The sequence below is a fragment of the Dasypus novemcinctus genome, chromosome 1, assembly GCF_030445035.2.
Source record: "Dasypus novemcinctus isolate mDasNov1 chromosome 1, mDasNov1.1.hap2, whole genome shotgun sequence".
Lineage (NCBI taxonomy): Eukaryota > Metazoa > Chordata > Mammalia > Cingulata > Dasypodidae > Dasypus > Dasypus novemcinctus.
The window spans coordinates 104,789,455-104,804,080 of NC_080673.1; the positions used below are offsets into that span (position 1 = coordinate 104,789,455).

The 14,626-nt window shown below is 36.3% G+C and overlaps 1 protein-coding gene across 1 annotated transcript in view; it reads left to right on the plus strand.

The window, feature by feature from the left end:
- Positions 1–14,626, plus strand: part of STPG2 (sperm tail PG-rich repeat containing 2) — a 352,190-nt gene that overhangs the window by 157,226 nt on the left and 180,338 nt on the right. The window lies entirely within an intron of this gene.

Below are 14,626 nucleotides of genomic sequence, written 5' to 3' on the forward strand. Positions count from 1 at the left end.
TGTTTTTGGTATGATGGTGATGGCTTCATAGAATGAATTAGGGCATGTTCCCTCCTCTTCAAATTTTTGGAAGTTTTTGAACAGGATTGGTGGTTATTTCTTCTGGGAATGTTTGATAAAATTCTACTTAACTTATATGCCTTTCATAATACTTGTGAAGTTTCTTTCTATTCCTAATTTTGTAAAGGTTTTTTATCAAGACAGTACACTGGGTTTTGCCAAATGCCTTTCCTCCATCAACTGAGATAATAATGTGTTTCTTTTTTCTACATTCTTTTAATGTGCTGTTACATTATTTTTTTAATGTTGAATCACCTTTGCCCACCTGGGATAAGTCCTGCTTGATCACGGTGTATAATTGTTTTTTTTTTTTACATACAATTTAAATGGTTTATTTGACAGTCACAGATCATCTCCATGGGCCAGGTGGTCCACTCAGACATTTATTTCTCTCTCCTCCCCGCCCCCCTCACCCCAGTTGTCTGTTCTCTGTGTCCATTTTGCTATGCGTTGTTCTTTTTGTCCACTTCTGTTGTTGTCAGCAGCACGGGAATCTGTGTTTTCTCCTTTCGTGTCATCCTGCTGCGTCAGCTCCTGGTGTGTGCACGGCGCCAGTCCTGGGCAGGCTGCACTCTCTTTTGTGCTAGGCGGCTTCCTCCACGGGGCGCACTCCTTGCGTGTGGGGCTCCCCCATACAGGGACACCCCTGCGTGGCACGGCACCCCCTGTGCACATCAGCACTGTGCATGGGCCAGCCCCACATGGGTCAAGGAGGCCCGGGTCTGAACCGCGGACCTCCCATGTGGTAGATGACGCCCCAACCACTGGGCCAAGTCCGCTTCCCTATAATTGTTTTAATGTGCTGTTAGATTTGGTTTGCTCATATTTTGTTGAGGATTTTTGCATCACATTCATAAGAGGCATACTGGTCTGTAATTTTCTTTTCTTATGGTATCTTTATTTGGATATGCTGTTAGGGTTATGCTAACCTCATAGAATGAGTTAGGGTGTGCTCCCTCCTCTTCAGTTTTTTTGGAAGAGTTTGAAAGCATCAGTGTTAATTCTTCCTGTTGTGTGTGGTAAAATTCACCCATGAAGCCATCTGGCCTTGGGTTTTTTTTTTTTTTTACTCTGAATGCGTCCTTTATTTTCCTTATACACATTTTATACATACTATTATACTATTTGTTTTATATTTTTTATGTCTTTTTAAAAGAGATACATACATCACAAAAAATATTACATTAAAAAATATAAGAAGTTCAGATATATCCCACTGCCCATCCCCGCCACTGCTCCACATCAACAACGTCTTTCATCAGTGTGGCACATTCATTGCATTTGATGAATACATTTTGGAGCACTGCTACACAGCATGAATTATAGTTTACATTGTAGTTAACACTCTTCTCCAATCCATTCTGTAGGCTCTGGCAGGATATATAATGTCCTGCATCTGTTCCTGCAGTATCATTCAGGACAACTCCAAGTCCCAAAAATGCCCCCGTATCACATCTCTTCTTCCCTCTCCCTGCCCTCAGCAACTCCTGTGGCCACTGTCTCCACATCAATGATATAATTTCTTCCATTGCTAGAGTCACAATAATTCTACAGAATACCAGCAAGTCCACTCTAATCCATATTTTATTCCTCCATCCTGAGAACCCTGGGATGGCAATGTTCACTCCCTCTCTGAATCGAGAGAGGACTTAGATCCCACGTGGGTGATGGATGTGATTCCCCTGGTTGCAGTTGTAGGCACTTTCGGTTCTCTAGTGTGGTTGACCATCCTCACCACCTGTTAGCTGACCTGGGTAAGTACAATGAACTGAAGAGTAGGTGTTACAACTCTGCTGAGGCTCAAGGCCCAGCTGGCACATGGACATTTCAGATATTCAAGTCTCCTGAGCATACATGAACTCCAGCACCAACCATAGGTTCAGTAAAAGTGATAGAAGAGTCGTGTGTAGAGAGGTCACATCTGAGTCCAACTCCATCACACTCAGGAGCACAAATTCCAAAGTATGGCCCATTGGCAAGGCACTGAACTCCAGAGCCATCTGCCATGACTGTAGGACCTAGATGTCTCTGTAGTCTTCAGGAGCACCCCTACCTGGGGTTTATCTACTTTTGCTGTCTCTGGGTTCCTGCTGAGATGTGCATAAGCATGACCCCTCTGATGACCCCCTGACTCATTTTGAAGTCTCTTAGCCATATAAACTCATTTATCTTTACCATTTCCCCCTTCTGTTAAAGATCTTTTTCTAGTTGCATTACCAACTGGTGCTTGGTAGTAATCCTTCAGCACCAGGGAGGTTCATCTCCAGGAGTCATGTCCCCCTAGTGTGGGAAGGTAATTTATTTACATGCTGAGTTTGACTTAGAGAGTGACCACCTTTGAGCAACATGGAGGCTCTCAGGAGGTAACTCTTAGGCACCCTGCAGCTCTAGGCCTAGTTGAAATTTCAAGTATAGAGGTTCATAAGCATAGTCCTCAGTATCAAGGGCCCATCACTGGACCCTTGGATTTTTTTTTTTGGGAGGCTTTTAGTTACTGATTCAATTTCTTTACTTTTACTAATCTACTGAGGTCTTCTGTTTCTTTTTGTATGTAATATGTGTGTATCTAGTAATTCCTTCATTTCATCTAGGGTATTAATTCAATGCATTGATTGTTCATAGTATCCTTTTATGAACCTTTTCATTTCTGTGGATTCACTTGTAATGTCCCCCTTTCATTTTTTATTTTAATTACTTTTGTCCTCTCATTATCAGTCTAACTCAAGTTTGTGTGTGTGTGGTAATCATTTCAAGTAAACAACTTTTGGTTTAGTTTATTTTCTCTATTGTTTTTCTATTATGTATTTCAATTATATCCCTTCTAATCTTTGTACTTTCTTTCCTTTCACTTCCTTTGTGTTTAGTTTGCCCATCCTTTTCTAGTTCCTCCCAGTGTAAGGTTAGAGCACTGATTTGAAGTCTTTTTTCTTTGTTAATGTAAGCATTTAATGCTGTGAATTTCCCTCTCAGTACTGTCTTCTCTGCAGTTCTTAAGTTTTAGTATGTTGTGTTTACATTTTCATTTGCCTCAAGATATTTCCTAATTTCCCTTGTGATTTTTTCATTGGCTCACTGGTTGTGTAAGCATGTCTTATTTAACTAACACATACTTGTAAATTGTCCAGTTTTCCCCTGTATCATTGATTTCTCCTTTCATTCCATTGTGGTTGCAGAACAAACTTGTGATTTTAGTACTTTTAATTTGTTGAGACTTGATTTGTGTTTTCCTATGTTATACCATTTTCCCTTTAATTCTTCATTACTGCCTACTTATATTTGTTTGATCTTTTGTAGTAAACCCTTTTTTATCTCATCTCATATCTTCTGTATATAGTTTTCAGGAATTTTCTTTGTGTTTTCCATGGGGCTCATATTTCACATAAGAAATCTAAACCTCCTTTGATTTGATAACAACAGAACTTCAATATCATATACAAATTGTGTTCTTCTACCTGTCTCTCTAGCTTTATGTCATTCTTGTCAACAATATATCTTTATATAATTTATTATCACCTTTTCTGAATTTCCATTTTAGATCCTATAAGAATTAAAAATTGGATTTGTACACCAAAAATGCAATACAATATACTGGTGTTTATAATTGCCTATGGAGTTTTCTTTAGTGGGGATCTTATTTCTTTACGGTGCTTTAGTCTACTGTCTAGGTCCTTTCCTTTGAATCTGAAGTACTCCCTTTATTGTTGCTTGCAGGGCAGGTCTAGTAATGACAAACTCCCTCAAATTTGTTTGTAAAGAAATGCCTTAATCTCCAAAATTTTAAAGAAATTTTGCCATTCATAAATTTTTGGTTGACAATTATTTTCTTTCAGCAGTTTTAAATATCTCCTCTCACTGTCTTCTTGCCTCCATGGTTTCTGATGTGAAATCAGTACTTAATCTTATTGGGGCTCCTTTGTTCATGACATACTGCTTCTTTCTTATAGCTATCAGGATTCTGTCTGTGTCTGTTATTTGACAGTTTGATCATAATTTGGACTTGAATCTCCAAGTTTTTCATGTTTGAGGTCATCGGGATTCTTTCATGTGCACATTCATATCTTTCATTAAATTTGGAAAGTTTTATCCCATTATTTCTTTGAATATTCTTTCTGTCTATTCTCTCTTTTCCTTCTGGGACTCCCATAATGCATATATTGGTATGGTTGATCATGTCTCACAGGCCTCTTAGTCATTGTTCACATTTCCACATTCTTTTTGCTCCCCGGCCATAATACATTCAATTTTCTTATCTTTGAGTCACTGATTCTTTCTTCTGCCAGTTCCAATCTGCTGTTAAAACCCTCAACAGATTTCTTTAAATTCCAGTTATTGTGAACTTCAACTACAGTATTTCTATTTGGTTCCTTTTTATAATTTCTATCTCTTTATCAATATTCTCATTTTGTTCATACATTTTTTCCTACTATCTTTTCGTTTTTTCTCCATGTTTTCCTTTAGCTCTTTGAGCTTATTTAGGACCATTTTTTAAAAAGTCTTTATCTGGTATGTCTAAGTCTTATATTCTTCATTGATGATTTCTCATGTTTATCTTGTTTCTTTTTTTAAGAGACTTCATTTCCTCTTCTTTGCCTTCTAATACTCTGTTGTACACTGTATAATTTAGTCTTTATGTGTTAATTTTGTAATTTATTTCCTAAGCCATCTATTCCTTAAGTTTATATCCAGTTAGTGATATGAGAGAGATTCCCTTGAATGCGAGGAACTAACAAATACAAACTATCAAGTGCAAAAAACATCTTTCACAGTATTTGCAAATTGACTATGTGTTGGGTGATTCTCTCCTTCAGAACTAACTCTCCTACCCACAAAAACGAAGTACAGCCTGAGGTGAAAGAGCAAGATCTTCTTTGGTCTTTTCTGAGCAGGATAGCACTTGTGGGTTTAGTAATTCCCCCATTAGCAGGGATCCAAATATCCCCTTTTCCTTTGAGATACTTTTTCCCCTTCCTGGGTGCTTAATTATATGTCTTAAAGCTGGTGATCCTTTGCCTCTGACTGTTAAAATTTGATTGTTTCTTTTTTTAGATTTTTTTCTTCTTTATTTTCTTTTAAATGTTACATTAAAAAAAAATGAGGTCCTCATACACCTGCCACCCCCGCACACCCCACTCCTCCCACATCAACAACCTTCCATTATCATGGCACATTCACTGCACCTGGTGAATACATTTTGGAGCACTGCTGCACCACATGGTCTACATTAGACTTACACTCTCCCCATTCCACACAGTGGGCCATGGCAGGACAGACAATGTCCAGCATCTGTCCCTGCAACACCACCCAGGACAACTCCAAATCCTGAAAATGTGCCCACATCGTATCTCTTCTTCCTCCTCCCTACCATCAGCAGCTACTGTGGCCACTTTCTCCACATCAATATTACAATTTCTTCCCTTACTAATCACAATAGTTCCCCAGCAGAATACCAGTAAGTCCACTGTAATCTATACTTTATTCCTCCATCCTGTAGATCCTGGGATGGTTAAGTCCAGTCCCCCTCTACATCAAGAGGGGGCTTAGATTCCACATGACTGATGGATGCAATTTTCCTGCTTGTAGTTGTAGGCATTCTTGGTTCCCTGTGTGGTGGTTGATCTTCTTCACCTCCCTGTTAGCTGGCCAGGGTAAGTCCAATAAACCAGAGGGTAGGAGTTTCTTGATTGTTTCTTAATCTCTTTTAGTTATCTGCAAGCTGCTTCTGCTTGCAAGACAAATTCTGGGATGGTGAAGGAGAGATAAGTGTCTTTGTTCAGCTTTGAAGGCTGTCATCAGTTAGATTGGAACATACATTCATGTACCCCAGTGTATGCATAGGGATTACTCTGTTTGCTTTGGAAATGGAGTAAGGACCCCCACTAAGAGTCAGGCCATCCCCATGCCAAACTGGAAATGTGGTGAAGGAGGGGACAGCATGGTCACCACCAACTTTAACTATCTTTCTAAAGTTAGGCTGCTTGATTCAGCCATTACCCATTTACTGCAACCCTTTAACTTTTTTTCCGAAGCTTTGAAGAAGGTGGTTAATTTTTGCTAGTTATTCAAAGATTTTGTGGGGCAATGCAACTATGTAGTGTCTCACACTGTCAGGTTGGTCATTTGGAAGTGTGACCAAGTAGTTTTTAAGTGTTGCTGCCTTATTTTAGTTTCTACATCCTTCCAACTATTTCAACTTCTGAAAACAGGAAAGGCAAAGCAATACTCCTTATAAATTAGAAAATGATGAGAGACTAGTAGAGATCTTGGGATCCATTTTATTATACAGATTATGAAATTTGGCTTTTATAGACTTATTTTCATGTTAACAATCCTTTGTTTTTACTTGATTTGTATAAATAATCTTTATTTTAAAATTTGTTTTTATTCATAACTTATTTTAAAATCATATTTAGTTTTCTGTTTATGTGATTAATTAATTTGCAGCTCTGATATTTCTATTTAAGTATCTTATTTAAACATGAACATTTGAAAAGAAATATTTTGTAGTGGTATCAGTGGCTCACTTTGGTTATCTAGACTTTAGTGAGTGCCACTATTACAAAGTTAATGATATAAATAGAAGAATCCTTTTAGTCATATGGCTTGAAAGCAGTTTAATAGTTCCATGCTGAGTACCCTTTCACCAAATTTAATGAAAATCAGCATGCTATTGTGCAATTAGTATTTGAATTCTGATATTATCTTCATGAGCACTGCAATGAGAAAGATTCAAATAGAAACCAATAAGCTAGTATTATCTGTACCATATTTCTCATCTGAATCAGAAACTGTCATGGGCCTGGAGTAAAATTTCTCCCTCCTTTGAGAGTACCCTTATTTTCTCTGAAAATGTTTTGGATCAGAATTGCTAACTAACAATTTACTAACCTTATTCTCAATTCAATATGTATATTAGTGTACTGTTGCTCTGATAGATTAAAAGCATAACTCAATGACTTGATTTGTAGCCTTCTGTGATGCATATATGAGCTTTTATTAATTGATCTTCATGTATATAGTTAGGACAGCATGATACTAATTTAAATTTTTCTTATCTTTGTATAAAATATGACTTCCCTTTTAAACTAATTTTATCATTCCCGTTTTGGCCTTATTTATTATATTTAAGGTTAAATAGTCAATTAATTTTTTTTGGCAATATGTTGGCAAGTCTTAGCCCCCAAGATATTCATAAGAGCTTGATCCTTTGTTGGTATGGTTTTTAATCTTTTAAAAGGGATTAATATATTTTGAAATTTATTGCTGGCAAATCTTGTGAATCATAACACTTGAATTGTCCTCTAGATTTCAGGTATGATATCATTTTTAGTGGCCTTTTTGGGATTCCTTCACTCATTAATCACTCTCAGTGGACTTGTCATATCAGTTATTATAAACTTGATCTATGCCGCATTTCATTATTTGGTGGAAAACATTTAGAGTTACCATGGTAACTCACTTGGAGCATTGCGAATAGCTTTAGGGCTGAGAGGTTTTAGGTACAAAAATTATCTAGAAACAGACTACTCTTTTGAAGAATATTAATTGAGACTACAGATTTGATATTTTATACTCAGAAAAGGATGCCTAACCGAAAAATAATAAATATTTTCTTATAAATATGCTTGTCTGCTCTCTGTCCATTTGCTGTCTGTTCTTCTGTGTCTCTCATTGTTGCATCATCTTGTTGTGTCAGCTCTCCATGTGTGTGGCGCCACTCCTGGGCAGGCTGCACTTTTTTCATATGGGGTGGCTCTCCTTGTGTGTGGCACTCCCCTACACAGGGGACACCACTGCGTGGCATGGCATTCCTTGAACACATCAGCACTGGGAGTGGTCCAGCTCACCACATGGGTCAGGAGGCCCTGGGTTTAAACCCTGAACCTCCTATAGGGTAGGCAGATGCTCTATCAGTTGAGCCAAATCTGCTTCCCTAGGTGAAAATTTTTTGAAGTAAATCCAAATTCAAAGTAAATTAAAAAAACCCAAATTACTAAAATATAGTATTCTTAAATGTTAAGAAGGCTGACTTAGAAAAATTGAGATTGTTTTTAATATCTACCTATTTCTTTAGCTTTTATCTAATATATGTGATATTATTTTCTTTAAAATTCTATCTTTTAACTTTTTTGGAGGGTGAGTTGTCACTCATGGTAGATTAATTGAATATCTGTGTGGCAAAGATTACCTATAGTACATTGAAGAATAAAACACCAAATCTCCTATCCCATAGCTTATGGGCCATTAGGGGAAATGGAAACATTTAGGTATTTGCAATATAAGGTTAGACAATCTAGTAGAAGTAAATGTAGGCAGACGATTACAGACTGAATCATGCCCACCACAAAGTCATGTTCAAGTCCTAACTCTGGTCCTGTGGATGGGAACCCATTAAAAGTAAAGATACTTTTAATTAAAACATGTCCAAACAGAATCAGGGTGGGCTTTAATCCCATATGACTGAAGTCCTTATAAGCAAAGGAAATTTGGGAATAGGAGGAGTAAGAGACAGGAGACAGATATCTCTGTGATTTAGGGAGAGACTGAGATATGGATTGCCTTCAAGTTACTACCAGAACATCACAGATTTCAGGTAAAGCATGGCCTGGCAATATATTGAGTTTAGATTTCTTGATCCTAAGACAATAAATTCCTATGGTTCCAGCCAAGCAATCTGTGGTATTTGTTATAGCAGCCCTGGCAAACTAAGACACTACCTAATCTAGCCTCAAGAGGTCATGTAAGGCTCCTCCAATATTAAAACAGAGTCCTGAAAGAGTTTTAAATTAAAAGTTTAGTTTATTTAGAGTAGAGAATGTGAGGATACTATGGTAAGAGAATAGGCTAGAGAAATTACCAGAGACTATATGAACCATATAGTCTTATATGCCATTTGTAGGATTTGGAATTTTATTTAGAAGACAATGAGGGTTAAGCAGTGGTTTTAATCAGAAGAATGACAAAAATAGATTCAAATTTTTAGAAGATTACTCTCACAGTCAAGCAGAGAGTGAGCTGGAGTGAGAGAACACAGGGGTCACATGACTAGTAAGGAAGTGTATTTGTTTTTTATTGCTGCTATAAAAAATTCCCAAATATGTAGCAGTTTAAAAAACACCCATTTATTATCTCATAATTTCTGTGTGTCAGAAGTCCAGGTGCAACACAGCTGAAGTGGTTCTCTGCTTAGGCACTCACAAGGCGAAAGTCAAACTGTTGCGGGGAGGGCGGTTGCATTCCTTTCTGGATGTTCTGGAGAGGAATTGGTTTCTAAACTCATTCAAATTGGTGACAGAATTCAGTCTCTTGAGTTTTAGAGCAAGCTCCCCGTTTCCTTGCTGGCTGTTAGGCATAAGCTTTTCTCAGCTACTTAAGGTCTCTACATTCCTTCTCACACAGTCTTCTCCATCTTCAAACTAGCAATAGCATATTGAATTCTTCTTACTTTTCAAATATCTGACTTGTTCTAATTCCAGCCAGAGAAAGTTCTCTCCTTTTAGGAGCTCATGAGATTAGGTTTGCCACCCTGATATCCCAGGATAATCTCTCCATTTCAAGGTCCATAGTCTTAATGGTGGACCATTCTGCCTATCACAGGAGGTCATTGTTCTAACCTAAGAAAAAAATGATGGTGACTCAAACCAAATTAGTGGCAGTGGAAGTGGGTAAAAGTAATTAGATCCAAGGACCAGATCAGTAAAGCTTTAGTTGGATGTGGAGAATAAAAAAGGATGTCTCTTGTCATTCTCTTAAAATCATTCTTTAGTCTTACTTCTTCCAGAAATATTTATTTACAAGTCCTTATCTGTCCGTAAGTCAGTGTTTCTCCTTCCAGTCTGGCTTTTGGAAGAGCGTTTTCTAAAATATCTTCTTCTGGAGGTGCTGATTGGAACATTATTCCCTGAGTTTTTGCATGTTGATAACAAATTACCTTTTGCCTTACACTTGAAAGTCGTTTTAGCTGAATTTAAAATTCTTGGCTTACAGTTACTTTCCTTGGCTATCTTTCCTATGTTACTCTGTTTTCTACTGGCATAAACCATTGTTGGTGATTCTGTTGAGTCTTATTTTCTTTCTCTTTTATGTGATTTGGTCTTTTTTTAAAATCTGGATTCTCAAGGTATTTTTTTCTGTTTTTGAAAATCCATTAGTTTTACCAGAATGCACTAATTTTGTTCACTCTGGGAAGATTGTCCCATATAAGTACCATGCCCTTTATATAACATGGTTTTAGATCTTTTTTTTCCCCCAATAAATTTTTCTTGAATTATAGGCATTAGTTTGTATTATATTCCACTGCTTTGGTTGTTTTTTGTTTTTTATTTTTAAAGACCCATATGTGTATGCTGATCTTTATTTTGCCTATTCTGTATGTGTTTAATTTTCTTGAGTATTTTCATTCTTTCTTTTTTCTTTTTTAAAATAAAGATTTATTTTATTTATTCTCTCCCCTTTTCCCCTCCCCATTTTCTGCTCTCTGTGTCCATTCACTGTGTGTTCTTCTGCATCCATTTGCATTATGCAGTGGCACTGAGAAACTGCATCTCTTTTTTGTTGGTCATCTTTTGCGTCAGCTCTCCATGTGTCTGGCATTATACCTGGGTGGGCTGCACTTTTATCACATGGGGCAACTCTCTTTGCGGGGCTCACTCCTTGCATGGGGGCACCCCTGTGTGACACAGCACTCCATACGTGTGGCAGCACTGAGCCTGGGCCAGCTTACCACGTGGGTCAGGAGGCCCTGGGGATCGAAGTCTGGACCCTCCATATATACGGATGCTCTATCAGTCAAACCATGTCCACTTCCCTCATTATTTCTTTTCAATGTAAAAATTTTACTTCTTTTCATTTTAGGACATTAGATGTGTTATTTATTTATTCTTGGGTTCCTTCAAGTTTGTTTTGCACTTCTGAAATATTTTCTTTTATTTCTAAGTTTTTTCTTGTGATTTATATTGTTCTTTAATATCTTATATAAATTTATTCATTTTTAGCTTGTTTTGAAATACTAGGTGTTCTGGATTATATTTGTTCAGCTCAGCACCACCAACATTCTCTACAAGAGCTGAAAAATAAATTTTCCAGAATTCCACTTCTGTATGGCTCCAGATTAAAATTTGATAATGAGGGACTCTCACATGATATATGGAAGATGGAAGTATAATAAGATGCCATCATTGTTGGGATGTCATAATGTATAGATGCAGTGGCTTTAGAGATCTTCCCACAAACTTCCATGACATTGTGTGGCAACTGGACCCAATAGTTTCTCAGAACTGTCTGTGTGTTCTGGCTTCTCTCTTAACTATAGCATTTCAAGGCTATGGTTGATAGTGACTGTTTCTCCAAAATCTAATGCTCCCTTCCAGATTTTTGGTAACTCTGTTCTTTACCAAACCCAGACAGATGCAGTAGGTTGCAGTTTTCAATTCTTTTGTTCCTTTTTGTTTTCTCTGTCTGTAAGGATGCCATTCAGTGTCTTTTAAAGAAATCTTATAATATCTTTGTATTGAATTCTATCAAAAGCTTTGTCTTTTGCTCCTTATTATATTAAATTATTTTCCTGAACTTTTAGAAGGAAAGGGGGATCAGGAGAGCTTTTCAAATTTACAACACTAATGTTCTCTCTTCACTTTTTTTTAAGTGTTCAAAACTATAACCTTGTATTTTCTATTATCTCTTGACATTATTACCCTTATTTTTTTTTAAAATTTATTTTATTTATTTATCCCCACCACCCCTTGCCGCTTGCTTGCTCTCTGCTCTCTGTGTCTATTTGCTGTGCGTTCTGCTGTGTTGGCTTTTCTCCCTTTGTTGAGTCATCTTGCTGCGCCAGCTCTTTGCAGGTTAGACCAGCTTGCCTTCACAAGGAAACCCTGGGAAAGTGAACCCAGGCCTCTCACATGGTAGACAGGAGCTCAATCGATTGAACCACATCCGCTTCCCAGTTACCCTTATTTTTTTTTCTGGATCCTTCTTTTTTCCTGGATCTGTTTTTCCTTTGTTTTTATTCTTTTCCTACTCAGTATCAGATTGTGCCTAGAAGGAAACCATAGCTGATTAGTTTTGAAAGATTTTATTAGACCCAAACTGATTCAGTCTCTTCAGTTCTTACTGTTCTGAACTTATTGCAATTACCCATGAATGTGAAAAAACCCATTTCAGTTTTCACTGCCACCTTAAACTGGGCTCCTACACTTTGCAAGAAGTACCTATTGACTATTTGGGGTTCTCAGGTCAGGTAGACCCCAGTTATTTCCCTCTGCTTCTTCTCACACATTTGTCAGTACCATTGGGTCTTAACTCTGTAGTTTGTCCCCACCAATTCATATTTGGGGATTTATTGGGACCCTTTTCATTTATTTTTCTCTTTGATATTGTCAATGGGCTTTTGACAAACAGTTACTCTGTTTTTTATAGGGAAATTTAAAATGCCACTGTAGACATTTTGACAGAATTGTCTCATTTTTTATATTCTTCTTGGGTAGTCTCATTTTTCACTTGACTTCAGTCATCATATATACCTTAATGATGTATATATTAGTCAGGATTCTCTAGGGAAACAGAATCAACAAGAGATATCAGTCGATAGTAAGAGATTTTATCAGAGTCTTTCGCATGACCATGGGGATGCACAAGTCCAGGTTCCACAGGCAGGCTGCAACCAGGGGCTCTAATGAAAGTCCAATGAAGATTCTTGATGAGTTCTGGGGGATGTTGACTGTCCAAAGACGACCTGAGAAATTCTTACTCAATGCTAGAATCACTTCTCCTTTTAAGGCTTTCAACTGATTGGATAAAGGATCACTCATTGTTGATGGCAATCTCCTCAATTGATGTAATTATAATCAGCTATCTATGATTTGCCACTGTAGTGATCACTGTAGTGAAATCAATGGTGACTAAAGTCCATAAATGCCCTTGGATTACAGTTAGCCCAGTGTTTGCTTGACCAGACAACTGGGCACAATTACCTGGCAGTGTTGACATATTAGCCTAACCATCACAATGTCCAAATCTGTATTTTCTTCCTTATCTGCAACTGCCTATGTAGATTTTAATGTATGTTGAGCACTTCAAAAATAACTTTTCTAAAACTAATAATAATTTCCTCTGAGCTTCTCTATCACAATGAATAATGTCAATCAAGCTTGAATTTGAATGATATTAAGGAAAAGACTATAGTGATTTAATTTCATGGTTATATGCTTGGACAATGCAGATACAGCACAATTGTAAAATATGGGAGTGGGCTAGGAAATCAGGTGAACACATGAAAGATAGAATAATTTTGCTGATTATTGTAAAATTATTAACTGAGAGTAAATGTATATTATTTCAAATCAAATATTGTGGGAGAGGATGGGAATGAGGAAGAGATTACTAAGGAGTTTCAATATTATTTAAAATAGATGACCAATAAAATAAAAAGCTGGAGGAATTACAGCTATTATATAGTTATTATTATAAAGATAGGCATTAGCTCAAAAATATGAACTGTCCTAAATGCAAAAATGTATTAAAAAATGAGGAAGAACAAATAAAATAAACCTAAAGTAAAATACCATTTATATAAATGACCCACATATGTTACAGGGACCTGTGGTCACATATCAAATGTATCAGTAAATTTTAAAAGGCTTAAACTTTTAATAGAAAACATATTTTGATTGGCTATATAAAAGATATATTAAACAGTTTGTGAAATTAAAAGACAATAAAGGATGTAGATGATACAGAGGAAAATGCAAAGAAAACATAAAAGGGATAAAGTGTGATACCTGATGAAGCAGAATTCAGAGCATAGAACACTAAGAGATACAAAGGGCATTTTAAAAAGTTGAAATTTATACTTCATAATGAAGATAGCTATTATTAATATTCATTCACTCAGTAATTCAGCAACAACTTTCATAAAGCAAGATATACAAAAGGTACAAAAATAAATAAATTGGAATACACTTTAATAGGACACTTTTATCAAATCATTTTCAACCCAATGGTCTAAGTGAACAAAATGTTCATATTGACATTAAAAACTTAAGTAATATAATCAAGGCAGTAGATCTTATATATATGTAACAAACTCTGATAATAAAGAATTTTCCTTCATTTTGAATGCACATTGGAAATTTACAAAAAGTTCTCATATCTTAGGTTGCAAAGAAATCTCAATAAGTGCAAAATGATAGGAAAAATGCAAGTTAATATTACCTGATGACATGCAGTAAAATTAGAAATTGATAATGAAATTAAAAACCAAAGTTTCTTTTTTTCCTGTTAATTAAGAAAGCATATTCTTAACTCATTAGTCAAAGTAAGCATACAAAAATATTACAGAATTTCTTGAGAATTATGGTAATGATGACACAATACATCATAACCTATAGTGTAAAGCAGTTATCAGAAGAAGAGTTATGCATTAAATGTGTGTTATTAATAATGGAAAATATAAATGTATTAAGCATTCAAAAAATCAGAAAGAAATCAATAAATTTTACCAAAAATTGTGAAAAGCAAAAAAGAGAGATATTATTAAAAATAAAAACAAACACTAAAAGTTAGAAAA